This window comes from Aulonocara sp. 'chitande type north' Nkhata Bay, linkage group LG3 (genome assembly GCF_057382095.1).
Source record: "Aulonocara sp. 'chitande type north' Nkhata Bay isolate Kocher_YH1m ecotype deep benthic linkage group LG3, A_spYH_male_GT1.1, whole genome shotgun sequence".
Lineage (NCBI taxonomy): Eukaryota > Metazoa > Chordata > Actinopteri > Cichliformes > Cichlidae > Aulonocara > Aulonocara sp. 'chitande type north' Nkhata Bay.
Window position 1 is genome coordinate 66,055,406 of NC_141346.1, and position 22,000 is coordinate 66,077,405.

General features: G+C 40.7%; 1 protein-coding gene and 4 non-coding genes across 6 annotated transcripts in view; 1 reads left to right on the plus strand and 4 right to left on the minus strand.

The window, feature by feature from the left end:
• LOC147336641 (NACHT, LRR and PYD domains-containing protein 12-like) overlaps positions 1-22,000 on the plus strand; it is a 327,736-nt gene that overhangs the window by 243,377 nt on the left and 62,359 nt on the right. The gene's annotated exons all lie outside the window — the stretch shown is intronic.
• Positions 9,150-9,223, minus strand: trnai-aau (transfer RNA isoleucine (anticodon AAU)). Its single transcript has one exon. It is a non-coding gene; the product is annotated as a tRNA-Ile (tRNA).
• On the minus strand, positions 15,594-15,667 carry trnai-aau (transfer RNA isoleucine (anticodon AAU)). Its single transcript has one exon. It is a non-coding gene; the product is annotated as a tRNA-Ile (tRNA).
• Positions 16,135-16,207, minus strand: trnar-ucg (transfer RNA arginine (anticodon UCG)). The gene has a single exon. It is a non-coding gene; the product is annotated as a tRNA-Arg (tRNA).
• Positions 17,132-17,205, minus strand: trnai-aau (transfer RNA isoleucine (anticodon AAU)). Its single transcript has one exon. It is a non-coding gene; the product is annotated as a tRNA-Ile (tRNA).

Here is a 22,000-nt window from a genome sequence, read left to right on the forward strand (position 1 = left end):
TATATTGAGAAGTCTTATTTTAATCTTACTTTATTTTACAAATTTATTTGAGAATTAGGCCATTCAATAAAGATGGATTTGATGTTGTTGGTTGTAAAGATCTGGATGGATAGTTTAATTTATTCTTTATTTTCTTTTTTAATTCTATTTTTGAGTTTTATTTTTTAAGACTTGGTGAACTGTATTTTTTAAATAACATCGCCTACCCTTTTTAGTTTTGTTAATATTAGCAATAGTAAGATGTATTATTGCTGGGCTTGGATATATTTAATATAAGGCATCTAATTAGTGCTTTTAGTTGTTAGTTGTTGTTTAGTTGTTGTTAGAATCTGATGATGTCATGGTCCTGGGTCGGTGACCCAGCGCTTTAAGTTTATTATTATCATTTTCCAGTTTATTATCATGATGATTATTGTTGTTTGAGTTCTACGTGTTATATTCGGTCTGCATCTGTATCTCTGTCTGTCTATGGTGTCACCCCGTCTGTGTGTGAATCTGTCTGTTTAGTTCAACGTCTTGTCTCCCTGTGTCTGAGTTTCCTGTTTTATTGTGAAGGTCTGTGTCATATGTCAAAGTGTTCAGTTTTACCTTTCTCCTGTCTCGTTAGCCTAGTTCCTCCCAGCTGTGTTCCCCACCTGTGTGTAATCTCCCTGTGTTCTCTGAGTGTATTTAAGTTGTGTCTTCTGTCATGGTAGTTGCTGGTTCGTCTGCGTCATTTCCCTTACGCCATTCTGTGTTTATGCCTCCGGCTTCCTGGTCATTCTCCCTGCAAGGTACCCTCGCTCGTGTTCTGGTTTTGTGTTTAGTTTTCCCAGTTTAGAGTTTTTACCGTTCTGTTTCTCGCCACCCTTTTTGTTGTACTTCTCCGGTTGTAAATAAAGCTCACCCTCCACTTAAGCAGTCTGCATCTTGGGTCCGTTATTTATCCACACGGCCTGCCCCGGCAAACCGTGACAGATGAGGAATATTTTGGTTGTTTTGTTTTTCTGTTTTCCCCCTGACGGATTACCACCTTAATGTGGTCAGGGGGTTTGTGTGCCTCGGTGACCCTATGAGTAAGACCAGCCTTCAGGTGGGACACCCAAGTTGGTCTAGTCTTAGGGTAGAGGCCTGACAAAGTGCAATTCAGTTACATGACAAAAACAGTTATTAAGAACACCCCACCCAACCCCACCCCTTTCCTGCCTCCACTGCCACCATTTGCCCCCTTTCGGTCTGCCCCCTTATATATGCTTGTCTAGAACCGGTCCAGGTCGACTATGACAAGTTGCTCCGTTTGGTTTCACTTTTTTCATAACTCCTCCTATGAGGTGTTCAAGCGCCCCCAAATTTAATCAGAGCACCTCTAAAAATACTACTACTACTATATTAATACTAGTAATAATACCACATGTTAGTATTATTTTCTGGAATTATCATTAAACATTATATTTTCTTAACTTGCCTAATGATGACATACAGGACAGATGAGAACAAGTTTCATATGCAGTGTTTATGGTATCATGATGTTACAGTGCGCTCACACAGAGGCTGGTTTGTCATTAATCGCCTAATTAAGACTTTCTTTGCTGTGGCAGAAAGACGATGAAGAGATCAGGTCATGGCACAAATCAGTGATGCAGATTTAAAACACACTTTAACTGAAATACAGCAAAAGTTCAAACTGTCCTGATAATACGGCGACGTTGCTGTGACAAAAAGTTTTTATCTGTTCTCTAAATAGCATCAAAAACATTAGAGATTATTAGCTAACTCTAACCTTCTGATCCACTAGTCTGCTTGTATTCAGGGGCTGAGAAGCTGATGAAATTTATTATTTTAGTTCGTTAAAGATTTCTGCCCCTGCTCTGATGGAATTGGGCTTCAGTGTTTGTTTACAGTGCAGCTCCACATCCAGGCGACAGCAGGTGAAAATGATGTTACCTGTCAGTGTCCAGCTGCAGCCTGTGTTCAATATTGTTATAAACTGATGTGGATCAGTTCGTGTCTTTTTTTGTTTTTGTCTTTGTAAATTTTGTTTCACTGCAACATTGAACAAAGCCTGAGAGAGCAGGATGAAGACAGCCTTCAAGCATCAAACTTCAAGCGTGAGGACATTTCAAATGCAACGTTTCTATCAGCTCAACAAACATCAGCAAACACACAAACTCTTCATGTGCAGTTTGTGTCACAGTGAGTTGTAGCTAAAGGTCCAGCTGCTGTATTTCACAGGGAGGGGGTAAAGCTCACATGTAACATTTAAAGCTCAGTTTTTAAATCAAATATTGGGTCTGTACATGTGACATTATGTTTTTTCATATTCTGAAACGTGCTGCTAAACAAACTGATGAAGACTAACTGTGTTATTTAAAGGTTGCATGCTACTGCAGGATAAACAGGTTAGTTTGCTGCACTGTGATGGATTTAAAGTACAGAACAGTGTGTGACTGTGGCGCTTAGATTCACTGAATTCCACCTTCAGAGCAGCTGAATAGTGTCTAATCTAAAGACAGCATAAACAATTTACTGTTAGTGTAGAGAATGGAAATCAGCCTGTTCAACTCATAAAAACATCAGCTGACATCTGGTTGAATTCACTTGTGTAAATCCAGAAAGAACAGCAGGTCAGCTGATCACAGCCTGTACATTCAGAAAATCCACTGGAGCTCTGAATAGAAATGATTGTGATTTGTGATCTTTTCCAGGCACTGAGCCATTACAGCTGATTTTAGGGTTCCTCCACCTGCTGAATCCACTTTAACTCCTGACTCCTCATTTTCCTGTTTAGGGACAAAGTCGCCCTCTACAACGTAGGCAACAGAAAATAGAGCCATGTTTTATTTTCCTTCTTTTTCTCTGCTCACGAGGCAGAGCTCACCTACTTTTTACTGTCTTACACTGAGTAGATTTCAGAGCCTGTACTTTTTCACTTTTACTTAAGTAAATACATTGAATCAGTTTTACTGGAGCATTTTTAACACAGGTTTCTGTACTTCTACTTAAGTACAACGTGTGTGTACTTTTGCCACATTAAAGTCTCCCTCTTCTGTGGTGCCGCCTTAAGTCTTCTTTATCATGATCTTTTTCACCTCTGAGGGGAAATTTTGATGCTCGTCCTCTTTGTCAGAAAGATGCAGTCCTCAGCTGACTGAATAAGCTCACTAGAGCTTTCAGCAGCTAGCAGTGGAGCTAAAGCCTGAACAGGTAATAGAGCTAGAAACTGACCTATGGTATGGGTAGGTGCAAGGTGCAGAGCGGAGCTCAGTAACAGTCACTGGGTAAACTAGGTTAATGGTGCCAAACACAGTTTCAGGAGACAGACGTATGGCAGGCTGGTTTTAGCAACTCTGCTGTTCTTAAGCTGTCCATGTTCGAAATAGCAGTCTTTGAAACAGTCTTTGTATACACAGATTCAGGCTTAGCAAACTCAGTAACTCTCAGCTCAGAAGGAGGTTACAGAAGCAGGTGTATTTTCACAGGCCATCACAGAATAAACTGCACAGTCCAAGGGTGTAACAATACCACAACAGTGTTAACAGTGACTGACACAAAAGCATGGTGAGCTGGTTTACATATAAATGGCTGTGAAACACAAAATCCAACCTAATTCATTATTTCTGAGGCACTAATTCCAGCATTTCAGCCAGTTTAACTATGGCAGGTGGCACTCTGCTACCATTTACGTTTACCAGCTGAGGCGCAGAAAATATCACAAACTGGGAAACTGGCGGATCAACACAGGAAGTCTCAGATGCAGGAGCAGGATTACTAATGTCCAGGCTCCTCAGCACGCACTGTTTTATTCACAACTGTTGATGGTGTGGCTGGGCTCAGGCTGTGAAACCTCAGAATCAGCAGGCTGAGGAGGAAAACAGTCCAGTGGGGATACAATGCCAGTGATAGTGTGGAGGTGAGTCTGGGGTGGAGTAACAGTCCTTTGTTCAGCAAACTCAACAGCTGGAAAATCCATATTGGCTAACTCAGAGAAAACACTGCGAGCATTAGCAGAGTCTGACGGCTCAGGAACACAAAGATCACGAGCGAGGACAACCGGTGAATAACGTGACACCGAGGAGTCCCTCTGAACAATGTCTGTAGAGTTCAAACACACAGTCATCTGATGTACCAGATACAGAGTCCACGGAAGACGAAGCAGTGTTACTCACAGTGGCAGATCTGTCATGAAGTCCAGGATCAGAATGCTGAGCGTGCGAAACACAGTCACTCTCTCCCACGGCTGCAGTCTGCTCAGCTGTACTGGAGCGACGGCGGCGTGAACGCCAATCTGACACCGGCGTGACGTTTTGACAAACATCGGTTCAGGAAGCGCTCCTCTCCTGTTCAGGTGGAGTCATTTAGCGGGTTTGTAGAAACTGCAGTTTGCGGTTCTTTGAATTGAAGTTGGTGTTCTGCTAAATGCAGTTTGTCACTCTGAAGATATTGTAGCTGCTGCTGAGGGATACCCTGCTGCTTTGTTCTCAGTTTGCTTTCCTGTTTGTGCTGCTCGTTTGTTCTCGGTTGTGTTGCTGTAGTTCTTTTTGCTGCTGTGTGCATTGACTTGGATCATCCATCAGTAAAAATCTAACTCAAATGCAATACAACAAATTCATCATTCATATAAAAAAATCCACATGGACACAGACTTTCTAATCGGACATCACAAAGTTATTCTTTGTGATGTAAAATTAAAAACTCCCCAAAACTACTATGAGAAAACCCTGAAAAGGTTCAATGATAGAAGAAAAATGCTTTACATATAAAAACCAACAGAGGTTCCTAATAAATAGACTAATAAACAGAGAATAGCTGAACAGTTTCTGTGACACAGACCTAAAAATGCATAAATGCTCCATGATTTTCGTTTCTATCCATCATCTTGAACACTGGCTATAAATGTGTTCACGTCATTATTGTGTGATTTGGTTTCTTCACGTGTCTCCTTCAGTGCAAATAAAGGATTGTTAGAGTGTGTGCTGTGTGTTTTTCTGAAGCATGACAATCCTTTCCAACAAGTATTTCCAGCTGTTTGTCTCCCCTCTGCACTTTAATCTTTCTTCTTGTCATGTCTGTGTTTGTCCACCAGATGTCTCCCTCAGCTCATTTACTCCAAATCAGAAGCATCAGCTTTGTGGAGCGTGGAGATGCTCTGCCTGCCAGACACAGCTTAGGGCAAAGAAACATGTCTCTCCTCCACATCTGTCATCTGAAAAATGACATTAAATGTCATCACTCTAGATACAATAAGAACAATTAAAAAAAACTCAAAGATTCAATCTTTTGTTACATTTTAAAAGTTCAAACCTTTAAAGACATTAAGTTTAAGATCATATATGATCAAGAAAATCATGCTTTTGTTCATTCCGAGTATGTATTCTGTTGTGATTTTGCCATTTGTTAGGTTTCTGTTCTTTGCCTGCCTGCTCCCACTTCTCTGTGTTCCCTCTGTCTGTCCATGGTGTTATTGTGTCTGCTCATGAGTCTGCCTGTCAAGTTCAGTGTCCTGTCTGGTTCTCTGTGTCTGTTAGTTTCCTGTTTAATTCTGAAAGTTCATGTCTCATGTCAGTGTGTTCAGTTTTACCTCTCCCCTGTCTCGTTAGCCTAATTGTGAGTGTCTGGTTTAAGTTTTGTTCTTTAGTTTTCCATGTTTAGGTTGTTTACTCCCCGCTCTGCTCTTCCTGTTTTTGTCACCTTATCACCGCTGTAAATAAACACTCACTCGCACCCCAGCCAGTGCCTGCATTTTGGATCCTTTTCTCAATACACCACACGACTGCCCCCAGCCGTGACAAATCTTCACATTTCAGAAACTGGAACCAGCTTTAAATGTGATTAAAATAATGACAAAACAATCAATTCTCTGGTCATTGACTAACTGATGAATAACTGCATTTGACAACCCGCTACAGCAACAACCAGGGGCGGAGCGTGGGGGTGGCTTACTGGGCTTAAGCTCGGGTTGTTTTGTCAGAAGCCCGGGGTCTTTTGGAGTGTAATTTTTTTCATAGTTAGATGCCTGGCTGACAACTGTATAAAACAAAAAGTACACACAATATTCGAAGCACATAGTGCACACCGTGGGAATTTACGACTGTGCATGAATCCCCCCTCATATTGGTATGATCCGAGCTCAGGCACTAAGCGACTGAGCGAGGGGGCGGGGTAGCTGCTGCCAGCAGTGAGTGCGCTGTTGGAGAAACGGAGCCAGCCATACTAAGGAGAGCTTAAGTTTGACCAGGTACCAAAGCAAATCATTCGTAGCGTACAAATAATGTAAATATGACGATGCATCACGAAAGATTGATATCAAACTGATCACTTGACCAATATTACGTTACTTGCTCTTCGAGTGAATCAACAAATGGCGAAATGAAAAGCCGAACAAATGCTATTTTTTTGAGAGTCTTAGCTTACGTGTGTTTATTTCATATTTTCAGTTCTTACCCTCCCCGACTAAATCGGTTTCAGTTATGCACTGAAATATAAGAATGGACATTAGAGGCTTCTTTCAAAGAAAAAACTCAGGTAAATGTTATTTTATATATTATGCTTTGTATGTTGTTCAGTATATTTCTATGCAAAATAAGAGGGATTTCAGTACACAGCAGGATATTCACATTTGTAACCAGATATTTACACTTTAGGGAGAAAACATAAAACATTTTTACTGTACAACATCAATTTAGAGTAAACTTTTCTTTTAGATAAATATTGAAATATCTTTTGAATTAGTTAAATGTCAGAATAAAGAGAGACAGAGCTGTATTTTTTATCACTTTCATCAAATTTAGGAGTACATGTACACTAAGTTTATTGTTAACTAATAAGAAACTCCAGACGATTCCATTCTGAGCTGAAGAAGCTTCTGATAGGTTAGCAGAGTCCATGTGAGTAAATTTTCTGTGACATGGGAAAATCAAAAGATGTCAACCAAAACACCAGGAAAAGAACTGTGGAGCTCCATAAGTGTGGCTCAGTTTGAATACAATTTGGTGCCATTTGCAATTAAGAAATACAGATAGTTTCTCTCTTTACTCTTAAAGTTAACAAATATGTTTTTTAGATTTATCAGTCTAAAAAATAAACATTTAGTCTGATTTGATGTTACAATTAAAAAAGTGTTTGTGTTTTGATCTGAAGAGTACATAAATATGTGGTTTCAACTGTATATTTGATGATTGTCAGCACAAAGAGAGAGAGAGGAACAGAGAGTGAGAGAGAGGAGAATGAGGACAGAACAGAGGTGGAACAAGAGCAGGTGAGACACACATGTTAGTCAAATGGTTGTTTACCAAAAGTATCACCGTCCTCATGTATCTCGTACCTAGTGTTTCTTTTTAGGTTTGTTATTTTTCAAATTCTATATTTATTAAGTTCTGCAGGCTTGTTTGCACAACAAGGCTCAATAATTATATAAACTTTTCTCAATCTAAATATTGTACTTTGGTAGAATTAAACAATAAATGTACTGCAGGTCTATGATGACTTTTAGTGCTACTATCATCTAGTTCTGATTCTGGTTCTGTCTTGGTTAAGCCCTCAGTAGTCCTGATTTTGAACTGTTGTAGTCCTGTTTTAATTCCGGATCAGTTCAGGGTCTGGTTGAATTGGGGTTTAGTCCTCATGTCTTGATGCAGCCCCGATTTTGTTCTGCCTTGCTGCCTAATTAAAAAACTAGTTTAAGGTGTCCTGCACATGTGATATATATTTTTCCCTATATGAAGTCATTGTTTTTTGAACAAAACTCAAAACAGAGCCAATTAATCTTTCAGTAATTTCTACCCCCCCCCCCCCCCCCCAAAAAAAATAAAAAATAAAAAAAAATCCCACATGCATACTACCCTTTTGGGCTAAGCCCCGGGTGTTTCAAATGTCTGGCTCCGCCTCTGGCAACAACAGAATAAAAGCACTAACCAGACCGATGAAAGGTTTCAAACATACTGAATATGAAGAGTAGTATAATTTAAACTCAAGTGACTCAAGCAGGCTCAAGGTGCTTCAAGCAGCTTTAAACCTCCGGCAGATCTCACCCTGCAGCAGTTCTCAGCTGCTAGCAGCACTCTGCTTCAAGCAGTCACCTGCAACTTCCAGTAGCTGTCAAATAACAGCAGGTCTCAGCTTCCAGCAAACATCCAGCAGCACTTAGCAACGCATGCCTGCTCCTCAAGAACTCACAACCAACCACGAGGGGACTCGAATCTGCAATGTTCTGATCCGAAGTCAGACGCCTTGTCCGTTAGGCCACGTGGTCTGGCAGAAGCTCCCACTTTTCACGAACGTTCGTTGGAGTCTGCTTGAGCCAACTGCTGGTGTTGGGTTGGTCACGTGGCTGGTGGATATTGCTTGATTGTTGCTTGAAATAATTGATTGTTGCTTGAAATAAGTGCATGCCACAGCATTTCTCCCATGTATCACGCTCTTAAAAACGTAGTCCTACTTGCCACATGCACAGTGGATCCACCCACTAAGCCAGAGTATCAACTGCCAATGGACGTCATAAAGCTTACGTGGCCCGATCTGTCACCTAGAAGTTGTCAGAAGTTTTTTTCTTGGATCCCACCAAACAAAACCACAGTCTACCATGAGACAGCACCTTCCATACTGGAATGGCCAGTATGGGGATTGAACCCATGACTTTGGCGTTATTAGCACCATGCTCTGACCAGCTGAGCTAACCGGCCCACAACTTGTGCCTAAACCGACCCCTTTTTTTGTCTAATATACCAAAAAAGAGGGTGGAAGAACTGTTAAGAACACAAGAGAAATGTGTGTTTACAAGAAATTACTTCAACATAGTGGGAAAAAAACCTCTTCTGTTGACTTACAAAAAATGCTTTAAGAAGAAATTTGCCACAAAACAATACATGGTGTGCGTCTTCTACTGTTAGGGTCGATAGGTGAGGATATAAAGCAGCAGTTTTTGATGCAGTATGCTGTGTCAGACTTTGGAAATGAGTGATTTATCATGAAAGTAGCTGGAAAAGTGATTTGGAGATTGTAGCTAAGCATGTAATGTATTCATTAGCGTGTCATGTGTCAGTGAATTTTGTGGTTTGCTGTCATTTGTAGTTGCGTACATCACTCACCTGGAAGTTGGCAGAGGTTTTTTTTTGGATCCCACCAAATAAAATCCACAGTGTATCACCAGACAGCACCTTGGATGGCTGCTGGAATGGCCAGTATGGGGATTGAACCCATGACCTTGGCATTATTAGCACCACGCTCTGACCAGCTGAGCTAACCGGCCTACAACTTGTGTGCGAACTGATCCTTTTTTTGTCTAATATACCAAAAAAGAGGGTGGAAGAACTGTTAAGAACACAAGAGAAATGTGTGTTTACAAGAAATTACTTCAAGCTGTACCAATGAAAGCCAACTCTTGGAAGCTCCTACTGATCAGAAGCCACCTATGCAGGTGGAGTTCCACCAACAGCCTGCTTCCAAGTCGTGATTTTTTCACCCTTGTCGCTTGAGGTCATGGCATGTTATTGACTTTCTATGGTTGCTTCTAAGCCAAGACTACTGGAGCCTGGCACTGATAAGGCCAAGTTCATGGCTTCAGTCCCCAACCTGGCCATTCGAGCCTCGTTTGAGAACTCGTAGAGTCTCTGTTGAAGGACATGAAGTTGACAACAGCGCAGCAATTTTGGATGACATAAAGGAGCCGAGGTTGGCATGCTGCAAACACATGCCTGCTCCTCAAGGACTCAAACCCTCAATCTTCTGATCCGAAGTTAGACGCCTTGTCCGTTAGGCCACATGGTCTGGCACAAGCTCCCACTTTTCACGAACGTTCGTTGGAGTCTGCTTGAGCCAACTGCTGGTGTTGGGTTGGTCACGTGGCTGGTGGATATTGCTTGATTCTTGCTTGAAATAATTGATTGTTGCTTGAAATAAGTGCATGCCACAGCATTTCTCCCATGTATCACGCTCTTAAAAACGTAGTCCTACCTGCCACATGCACAGTGGATCCACCCACTAAGCCAGAGTATCAACTGCCAATGGACGTCATAAAGCTTACGTGGCCTGATCTGACACCTGGAAGTTGGCAGAAGTTTTTTTCTTCGATCCCACCAAACAAAACCACAGTCTACCATGAGACAGCACATTCCATACTGGAATGGCCAGTATGGGGATTGAACCCATGACTTTGGCGTTATTAGCACCACGATCTGACCAGCTGAGCTAACCGGCCCACAACTTGTCCCTAAACCGACACCTTTTTTTTGTCTAATATACCAAAAAAGAGGGTGGAAGAACTGTTAAGAACACAAGAGAAATGTGTGTTTACAAGAAATTACTTCAACATAGTGGGAAAAAAACTCTTCTGTTGACTTACAAAAAATGCTTTAAGAAGAAATTTGCCACAAAACAATACATGGTGTGCGTCTTCTACTGTTAGGGTCGATAGGTGATGTTATGGTTCAAAAATATTGGGGATGGAGACAAGAGAAAAACCACAATAACAACACTGGTCCGGTCGGGTTGAGTCAAACGATGATTTTAATGATCACACACGTGGGAGATGGAAACTGCAGACAGCATCAGATCTCAAAATGGTGGAGCATTGCTCAAACTTTTATAGCCTCTGGTGTCTCCACCTTATCATAAAAGCCTAAACATTCACATGCTTTCTCTCACACAGCGCCTAAGCTACGACCTTGGCTCCCTGTTTATCTGCTCCTGCTGAGATGGGGCAGAAAACTCCAGTATGTTCTGTTCTCTTCTAATCAGACAAATAAGGCAATGACTTTCTGCAAACAGTATTTCTTATAACTCAGCAGTATAATGCATCATAAAACAATATCATTCATTCACAATAAATCAGCAGTCTACTTTAATGCAAATCAGTTTAACTAATGCAATAGTTGTCGGCTTCTTCTAATTCAGGAGAATAATGCAAAGTAAAACTACATAATAATTCACAATCTTTAATTAGGGGTCTAACATGGCATAAAATAATATTATAATCTAACAATTCCCCCAGATGAGGTCATTATTCTAATGACCTCACCAACACCCTTCAATTCAGTGTGGCCGGGTTCATCTCTTCTCACTCCTGAGGTCCTTTGTCCCCCTGAGGGGCGAACCATATGTGGGATGACCTCTATGTTTGCGCAGTTCAGATGCAAGAAAAACTATTATTCCAACAATAGCGGGTACAGATGACACTCCCCAGGTCTCCCACAGCTTTTAGCCTTTATTTTATTGCGGCAGCTACCAGTGTCGTCCAGTTGGGTGATCCTCTGCTCTTCATTCTTCAACCTTAGGGGTTAGACAACCCTTCAGTCGTGGCACAGATCAGGGGATTATTCTGCCCCGATTGCAAACAACGATCTGTGTATCCTCCAGAAAAAAGAACAGGAAGGTGTCCCCCTTTTTTTTTTTTCACTGACAAAAACATGTTGGATTGACTTGATTCAATAGTGGACACTGGTTACACACAAATGTTTTGCTTTGGCAGAAACTTAAACAACTGAGTCAAATCAACACAACCTTTTCATATTCTCTCCGAACTAAAACTCACACCATTCACTCATCATTTTCACTCTGTACCACTGCTCCTTATCAGGCTGTGTGAAGCACAGTACACAATTCAGTGGAGGCCTTAAGCCATAAACAGACATCACGCACAGACATTGTTTTCACAACCAAACTGCTTTAGACCCTGTCCCCTAAATCTACACAGATGCCCTCTGTGTGGCATGAAATGCATTTAACCAATAAACAATCAATGAGTTCTTATTGTTGTAACCGACTCCATATTTGGATGTTTGTGTGCAGCATTTGTTAGTAGAGCATTCTTCATTGCATCAGCGTGTGTATGTATCACTCTTTATTGCACAAGCTTGTAAATGTGTGTGTGTGTGGATCACTTCTCAGTGAATTGAATCAGCATTTCGATTTTTTTTTTTTGCACGTGTGTGTGTCATTTCTCACTCAATCAACGAGTGCATATGTTCATATGTGTGTTTCTCTTCATTCTGAGTCAGTGCATGTAGATGTGTGTGTTTGTGTGGGTGTTTGTGTTCATCACTTTCCTGTTCTGGTGTTCTGGGTAAACCAAGGCCTGAAGCATGCCCTGGGGTCCTGCCCTCCTCCTTAACTTGACCCTTTTGCTTCTGTAGCTCCTTCAGGGTTTTGATACGCAGCTCAATCGTCTGGATGTCAGTGTCAAGCTCCAGTCTACGCTGCTGCTCCAGCTCTTCCTCTGTTTCTCCCAGCCAAGTCAAGATTTTGTTCAGGTCAAAGTTCAGCTGCTGTCACTGCTGCTCGTTCTGCTTTATTCTCATCTCCTTGCTGAGGTCCTGAGCCTGATTTCAAGTCGTGTGTCTGGGACTCCAAGTCTGATGGGTTCGATAATCAGCCAGCTCCTACTGAGCCATGGTCAGTTTCTGCTCTGATGCCTTGAGCTCTCACTGAGGGGCAGAAACCTCACAATCTTTTCCGTCCACTTCAGATTGAAGTCCATCGATGTTTTCCTTGCTTTGCTCCACGGCCTTTTGCGGCTTTGCTGTTCGGCTCTTCTCAGAGGTCAGCTCCTGGCCGAGCCCCGACACCTGTGCCTTCAGCTTATTTTCTCCTGGTGTTTTGTCCATTCTGAGGTGCCTCCTGACCTCAGTTACTCCTCCTGTCTCTGGCACGCCCTTTTTGCTGCCCGATGATCATTGTTGGTCCGTCACTGTCCTGCACAGTTTTAATGCAGAGTGGTTAAGGTCAGCATTGTTTTGCTCGGCCTCACTTTTCATCTGGGCTTAATGGACGTCTCGTCACAGCTCTGTCAGCTGAAGCTGTCTTTTTCCATATGGCAAGAGTGTGAAGAGTGTGTGAGAGGAGTGTGTCCGATCAGGCACAATGCTGGTGGCTTTGCGAGTGCCTCGTTTTCCAAATCCAGATGTTTATTTGTCACGTACACAGCAACAGAGAGAACAGTCTGTTGTTGGGATGGCTGAGGTCCTTCACGATCTTCCTGGTCTTGGTCCAGCACCGCCTGCTGTAGATTGAGTGCAGGTCAGGGTGCTCGGAGCGGATGGTGCGCTCAGCTGATTGTACAACCCTCTGTAGAGCTTGTCTGTCCGGCCTGGTGCTGTTCCCAAACCAGACAGTGATACAGCTGCTCAGGATGCTCTCGATAGTTCCTCTATATAAGGTGGTCAGAATCGGTGGTGGGAGCCGGGCCTTTCTCAGTCTTCTCAGAAAGAAGAGACGCTGACGGAAATCTCCCCGTGTAGTGAAACGGGCCTTGGATTTAACTCTCTCCGTCTCTGCTGCATGAGATCGTTTTCTTGCAGCCCTGTTGACATTTTCAGGTTGTTGTTGTGGGTCCAGCTGCTGTAGCATTTGGTCAGGGTCACATCAAAGATGGTAAAGGAGAGAGCAACGATGGTAGAGGGGAGAGCAGGAGTCCAGGGTCAGCCTCGGCTTTTCTGGGTGACAAAGCAGCCTGTAATCAAGCATAAAGAGAAAAAACAAAACAAAAACAAAACAAAAACAGATGAACAGGAAAATGATGTTATTTTGGCTGCGTTATTCAGAGAGGGGAGAAACAACGGGACCAGGCCCTGTGTCAGCCTTCTCTCCCCCTTTTTTTGTTTTTTCTCACCATATAATCCTCTCATAACACACCAAGCTGACAGGACAACACAGGTACATGTTAAAATTCTTAAGATCATGTTTAAAAGCACAAAAATTGGAATTTTCTTTCATTTAGTAATCACTTGTATTAATCAATCAGCAGAAAACATGTCACAATTTGACTTTTATTAACCAGTAAATTTGTCGTGTCTTTTTTTTCTTTTTTGAAGTTAAGTTGTTGTCCTGCAACCCAGAGAGTTTATTTGTTAGTAGTGGATAAACTTTATTATTTAACGGCGGGTATATGTTAAGTTTCACTGCTTTAAACTTGCTGGAAAATCTTCACGTGTTCATGGGTGTAAGCTGTTTCTTCATTGCGTGTGCGTTTGTAGATGGGCTAATTTAACGTTTTTTCTTAAACGAGGCATTTCTCTAACATGTGCCTCTCTCACAATTCTCTGCTTGTGTGTTTTGTTTCACCTTTTGTTGTGATGCTCCGGACGCCTTCCCAACCTCCACAAGTCTGTTGGCCCCAATTTTATGTGTTAAAACTTCTCTTAATTTCTCCTTTAAAGCTTCTCATAATTTGTCCTTTAACTCTCTGCTAGCTGCTGTCTTTTCCACAGCTGCTGATTCTTGCTGAGTTTGGTTTCCATTACTATAATTTTGCTTTGGCCGCTGTGCTTGTGGGGGCAGTTGGTCCAGGCCCGTAGCCACCTGTATCAACACACTGAGAGATTTATTTAATATCATTTTCATCACTGTTAAATAGATCAGCAGGCAAGACGCCCACCTTTGCACTGCAGACTACATGCCAGTCTCCCAACACACTCCTCTCTGAGTTTCAGTTTTAAAACCCAACATCATTCACACCCTAGTCATTCAAAACCTTATTTGTAATATTATAATCAGCAAAATCAGAGTTTTAATTACAGGCATGTATCATTGTTTGCAACTCATAATTATAAAGCTCAAAAACACGCTAAACAGCAACAAAAGTCCTCTGTGCGCGTCACAGCTCATTTGCATGTTCACACACAATCTAAAAATAGCTCGCAGCGCTGCAGCTGCGCCTCACCCACAGTCTCACACAAAGCTCAGACAAAACTCTTTTATTTTATATTACAAAGACGTCTTATATTTACAATCACTGCAAGGCCAGACAGATTCAGCACCTAACAAATTTCGACAAATTTAACCATAACGGGTCCAACCGAAGAAAGTTAACTTTTTTGTAATCAATCAAACAGTATCTGTTACTTCTGGAACAGTTTCTGACCTAATTTCTAAAGAGCACCTAACTCAATTTAACTTTGTCCAAAAAAGCACATAACACCGTTTCTGACGGTGAAGTGGTGAAACCACTTAGTTGTTCTGGAGTGCCCCAGGCTCCACAGTGACCAACTGACTATCCCTCAAAGAGGACGGGCATTGAGCGTCCCCAACCCCGGCAAGCGTTACCTCTGAGCAATGTGCTTCTTAGCGGTCCAACCGCCGTTCTATAATAATTTATAACAATTTGAAACAACAGCCAACGCCCTAAAACAAGAGTCTGACTAAGGCAAGTGCAACCTAGAGGTCAATGGAGCCTACCCTCACTTATAATCACACAGGTCCACACTTATAACCAATTTGGACTTTAACCAACAAAATGACCAATTCCCTACCAAACTACTTGAGCCTTTATCTCAATGCCTTGGGACTCTAACCCAGCATTTCATACTTCTTCAACTTCATTAAAGACTCTTAGCCGACTTTAACTGCATAACACACGCGGATCCTCATCACAATCAAAACAGACCCTCTACCATAGCTGGACTGGCCATAGGGAATACCGGCATTTGACCGGTGGGCCGCTGGCGATTTTTTGTTTTTATGGGCTGACGGGTTTTTTTTTGTTTTTTTTTAGGAAGGGTATATATAGTGAAAGGTGTTGGATTGAGTACATCACTCACCTGGAAGTTGGCAGAGGTTTTTTCTTGGATCGCACCAAATAAAATCCACAATCTATCACCAGACAGCACCTTAGATGGCTGCTGGAATGGCCAGTATGGGGATTGAACCCATGACCTTGGCGTTATTAGCACCACGCTCTGACCAGCTGAGCTAACCGGCCTACAACTTGTGTGCAAACTGATCCTTTTGTTGACTAATATACCAAAAAAGAGGGTGGAAGAACTGTTAAGAACACAAGAGAAATGTGTGTTTACAAGAAATTACTTCAAGCTGTACCAATGAAAGCCAACTCTTGGAAGCTCCTACTGATCAGAAGCCACCTATGCAGGTGGAGTTCCACCAACAGCCTGCTTCCAAGTCGTGATTTTTTCACCCGTGTCGCTTGAGGTCATGGCATGTTATTGACTTTCTATGGTTGCTTCTAAGCCAAGACTACTGGAGCCTGGCACTGATAAGGCCAAGTTCATGGCTTCAGTCCCCAACCTGTCCATTCGAGCCTCGTTTGAGAACTCGTAGAGTCTCTGTTGAAGGACATGAAGTTGACAACAGCGTAGCAATTTTGGATGACATAAAGGAGCTGAGGTTGGCATGCTGCGAACGCATGCCTGCTCCTCAAGGACTCACAACCAACCACGAAGGGACTCGAACCCTCAATCTTCTGATCCGAAGTCAGACGCCTTGTCCGTTAGGCCACGTGGTCTGGCAGAAGCTCCCACTTTTCACGAACGTTCGTTGGAGTCTGCTTGAGCCAACTGCTGGTGTTGGGTTGGTCAGGTGGCTGGTGGATATTGCTTGATTCTTGCTTGAAATAATTGATTGTTGCTTGAAATAAGTGCATGCCACAGCATTTCTCCCATGTATCACGCTCTTAAAAACGTAGTCCTACCTGCCACATGCACAGTGGATCCACCCACTAAGCCAGAGTATCAACTGCCAATGGACGTCATAAAGCTTACGTGGCCCGATCTGTCACCTGGAAGTTGGCAGAAGTTTTTTTCTTCGATCCCACCAAACAAAACCACAGTCTACCATGAGACAGCACATTCCATACTGGAATGACCAGTATGGGGATTGAAGCCATGACTTTGGCATTATTAGCAGCAAGCTCTGACCAGCTGAGCTAACCGGCCCACAACTTGTCCCTAAACGGACCCCTTTTTTTTTGTCTAATATACCAAAAAAGAGGGTGGAAGAACTGTTAAGAACACAAGAGAAATGTGTGTTTACAAGAAATTACTTCAACATAGTGGGAAAAAAACCTCTTCTGTTGACTTACAAAAAATGCTTTAAGAAGAAATTTGCCACAAAACAATACATGGTGTGCGTCTTCTACTGTTAGGGTTGATAGGTGAGGATATAAAGCAGCAGTTTTTGATGCAGTATGCTGTGTCAGACTTTGGAAATGAGTGATTTATCCAGAAAGTAGCTGGAAAAGTGATTTGGAGATTGTAGCTAAGCATGTAATGTATTCATTAGCGTGTCATGTGTCAGTGAATTTTGTGGTTTGCTGTCATTTGTAGTTGCGTACATCACTCACCTGGAAGTTGGCAGAGGATTTTTCTTGGATCCCACCAAATAAAATCCACAATCTATCACCAGACAGCACCTTAGATGGCTGCTGGAATGGCCAGTATGGGGATTGAACCCATGACCTTGGCGTTATTAGCACCACGCTCTGACCAGCTGAGCTAACCGGCCTACAACTTGTGTGGAAACTGATCCTTTTGTTGACTAATATACCAAAAAAGAGGGTGGAAGAACTGTTAAGAACACAAGAGAAATGTGTGTTTACAAGAAATTACTTCAACATAGTGGAAAAAAAACTTGAACCCATGACTTTGGCATTATTAGCATCACGCTCTGACCAGCTCAGCTAACCGTTGATGGAGGAATTAACAGTGAAGTGAGGAAGTAATTATTGAAGTTAACTCAGAAAGATCAATTAGAGAAAAAGAGTCTAACTTAACATCAATGGTACTAAGAGTAACTGTAGATAATATTGCATCTGTGGGATGATTATTGGTAATTTTTTCTCTAATGATAAAAATTTTATTTGTGAAGAAGTTCATGAAGTCATTACTAGTTAACGTTAAAGGGATGGTTGGCTCAAAAGAGCTCTGACTTTTTGTCAGCCTGGCTACAGTGCTGAAGAGAAACCTGGGGTTGTTCTTATTTTCTTCAATCAGTGATGAATAGTAAGATGTTCTGGCTTTGCGGAGGGCTTTCTTATAAAGCAGCAAACTATTTCTCCAGGCTAAATGATGATCCTCTAAATTTTCCTCTCCAGCTTACGAGTCATCTGCTTTAGGGTACGTGTTTCAGAATTATACCACGGAGTCAGGTACTTCTGATTTGAGGCCTTAGTTTTCACAGGAGCTACAGTATCCAGAGTCGTACGTAGTGAGGAGGTAAAATTATTAACAAGATAATCGACCTCTGTTGGGGTAGCGTTCAGATAGCTGCTCTGCTCTATGTTGGTACAGGGCATTGAAGATGATAACAGTGGGTGCATTATATTCTTAAACTTAGTTACAGCACTTTCAGAAAGACATCTACTGTGATGACATCTACTCCCCACTGCTGTGTAATCAATCATTGCAAATGTAAATGTAAATTTTCAGCTCAGGAGGGTAACTCCTAAATTCCAGCTGCATTGTGCTCCTCAAAGAAGCAGAAATCCTTGTTGCACAAACAACAAATACAAAGTTCTGGTTGTGTAGGGGGGGGGGGGGGGGGGCTTCCAGATGTTGAGCAGCTGCACTGTTTCCCTGTCTTTTGTTCCTTCTTCCCACTAAAGAAATATTCTTTAATAATATATTAATGTTCAAAGGCAAAGAGGAAACACACACTGCATACTAAAGTGTGTGTGGAACATGAGGACACATCACCATGGCAGAGCACCCGGTATGGATTGCAAACCATGATAAAAAACACTGACATGGAGTGCACATTATCTGCAGGTTTCCACAGGGGGAAATTAGACTTATGTGGCTGCAGCTCACAAGTTCTTGTTTTTATAGTTCTGTGTAACAAAAATAAAAGTAATGTTAACATTGCTGTTCACAAAATTTATAGCTGTAATAAAATTCTACTTTATTTCTTCACCTGCAGGAAGTGTAGTCAGCTGATTTTAATGCCATTTTTAACATATGATGATTGATATTTTGGTTTAAAATGATCAAATGTGTCCTGAAGCTGGGAGGTTAAATAAATCCAGTCTGGTGTGTGTAAAATAATCAGCTGTAGTTTGTTTCATAGGTTCATTTTCTGCAGAGACAATGTAGACTGACAGTCTCACAACTCTGTCTCAAGCCAGGCTGTGAAGTAATCATGACCTTTAATCTATAGATTCATAATCCACGACACAAAGTTTGTATTCATGGAATTGAAATTGAGGTTTTATACTTTTAAGTCATTAAAAAAGCACACACTTGGATAATGGAGGGGTATCAGCAGAATAAACCAAATTGTTTTCTCACACAGGGCACTCACATATTTTTTTTTTCTACTTGTTAACTACATTATTAATTTTACTAGCAGGGAATACATCCTCGATTAGATTAGAAAACATCTATGGAATGATACTGGAATAAGCAAACATTTAGGCCTGAGACGACATGTAAATGAGAGCAAACAGCAAGATCATTTAATGGGGTTGAGATGTAGAAAGAATGGGTTGGTTTGAAATACAACGGTTAACCTTTTTTTTCTTGACTGCCATGGTCATGCCTTTGTGCTCACATGCTCTCTTTCGTGCCCTTTTAACACTTTGAAGCATTTATTTATTATTTATTATTTAATTTTATTTTTATATTATGTTTTTATATTATATATATTTATATTATTTTATTTTTTTCTGGAGTCAATGTGACATCTATAGAATAATTATGAATTTATTCTAAACAAATTAAAACCTACTGACTGCAGTAACAAGAATATTTAAAACTATTTTTAAATGAAATAATTTGTGTATTATTCTCAGTTTCCTGTTTTCTTCTTTCTGGATAGAATCTCACACCAACACATTCAAAGAGAGATATAAAAAATAAATGTAAACTTTTTTATCACTCTGTGCTGTTTTTTGTTTGTTTGTTTTTTATGTGACTTATTTGTGCCTTTATGGTATTTTATATTCCCAATGCACCCTTAATCAAATGGGTGGAGAAAAAAAATACAAACAAGAAAAACAAGCAAAGCTGATGAACATTTGGAGCCAGACAACACAAGTTGAGACAAGAACACAGTGACAAACCTTGGGTGTATAGTAGAGATTCTTCAGCTTCTGCTCTGTTTGAACAACCTGTAAGTCTCTCTTCTTTTTACCATAAACTTATATATTTATTATATTATAGATCACTTTTTTGTGATTTGACATGTGAAATTCTAGTGTGGCTGGAATCAAATAGTTTGATGAACAGATGACATTTGATATTAAGTATCTGATTCAAAACACTGCTTCACAAACTAATGGATTTTCTACAACAGGAAGTAAATATTTGTTATCCTGATGGGATTAGACTGACAAAATTTATCATGTTAACATATCATAAATCAGTCTGTCAATCACTCAGAAAATTGAAAGATAAATACACAGTCGTCTTAACATCATATTTACACACATTTATGAATTACCAAAAAATGAACTGCTGCCTAAAAACAAACATAATTTTATTCAAAGTGGCGATGTTACAGAAGGTATTCAGTCGCTGGATTTCAGTACAAAATGGGCAAATTTCAGTGGGCAAATTTAGCACAATTTAGAAAAAATACATACATTTAGATATTGTACAAACACAACCCCCTTTTTTCTTAGTTTTAAAAAAACAAAGTATATTGACTCTTTTTCATAAGAAAGTGTATGACAACAGCAGGTAAACAAGAATTACTGAAACAGAAAAATGTATCTGTCATGATCCACTGTTTGCTCTGTTAATCATAACCAACAGAATAGATAAATTGAGCTTGTATTAATTTTTACTTTTATGTGGTCTGTTTTGGTGTTTGGCTTTAGAGACAGTTACAAACACTGGATTTACAATGAACTCTCTTAATGGAAGACTTGGGTAATGATGGTCTCCCTCCTTGAGAGTCTTCCTCACTTGGCTGATGTTGTGATGAAGGCTTTTTTTTACCGTGATAGGATCTGGATCATCCACACGTGTTTTCTGTGGAAGTCCAGGCCTTTCTCTGGTCTTTTCTTCTGTGAATGGACTAAACTGTCGATGTGTCCTCTGCCGATTGACTATTTCTTTCAGAGCTGCTCCACAGGAGGTCAGGGTGTCACATAAACAGCTTTAACTGCACAACGACACATTTAAATCATTTCCACACTTCTTAGTGTGGTTAATTAAAAAAAAATAATGATAAAAAATCCCTAAAACCAATCTAACTCCATTAAAGGTTTAAGGGCCTTATTAAAGACAACTCTTTTTTTTACTTTAGTCTTTTTTTTCTTTTTTTTTACAAATAATCAATAAAACCTGTAAAAAAAATATCCACTCTTAAATCTGCACTTTAGAATGTTCCACTAGAGTCCTAAAGTTTTTACTCCTCGTAGCTGTGGGTATATGAGAACCAAAATGTGAACTCACAGGCAGAAAGGATTAAAAAGCTAACCCAAAAATCCAGAGAAGTCAAAAGCCAAAATCCAAATTTCAGGAAAACACACAAGAGAACAACTTCTCAACAGAAAATAAATGCCAGCTTCAATGGCATTTATTGCCAATTTCAAGAAACACAGAAATTTTGGTTGAGTAAAAAATATATTGAATGAATCCTTGAATACAACAGTTCACATGGGGTGCATCTTGGTTTTCAATTACTCTGAAACGGAAACATTTCCAGTATCATGTCATGGTTCCATCTTCTTGTATTGTGATAGTTGAAGCTGTTAATGAGTCACTGAGGCATGTTGGTCTAATGAAAGCTGTGATCTTTGCAGGTTGTTCACATGAAGAGTAAACTGGAAACATTTTACAATAATGGATTTGAGTTTTGTTCATTATGTAGTCATAATCAGCTGATCAGGCCTGAGGTAAAAAGTTGTTTTTTTGTTTTTTTTTTCTCTCTAAATAAAAATTCAGGTATCAACACAAACTGTGGCCCAATAATGGAGGCGTTAACTTGAATGTGGTTTTGGAGAACTGTTACAGTCTTGATATCTCATGCAGCTCTGTACAAATTATTGCAACAGATTTAATGTTCAAAGGCAAAGAATGCATTTGAACTACAAATTAAAGTGTGTGTGGAAGTGAATCAATACACTTGAGTTTCACACGGAAAATAACCACAGTGAACTAGACCAGTTCAAACTTGTATAATTACTCAGGTTTGACTAACAGTCAGTTTCTACTGGGCGTTGCTCAGACAAGTACAACACTCACAACCAGGCTCACGTGCACGTTACTATCATCTGCTGGTTTACTCAGAGAAAAACAAATAGTCTGTGTTATATAGCTTGAAAACACGCATCACAGCAACTACAGGGTGGGGT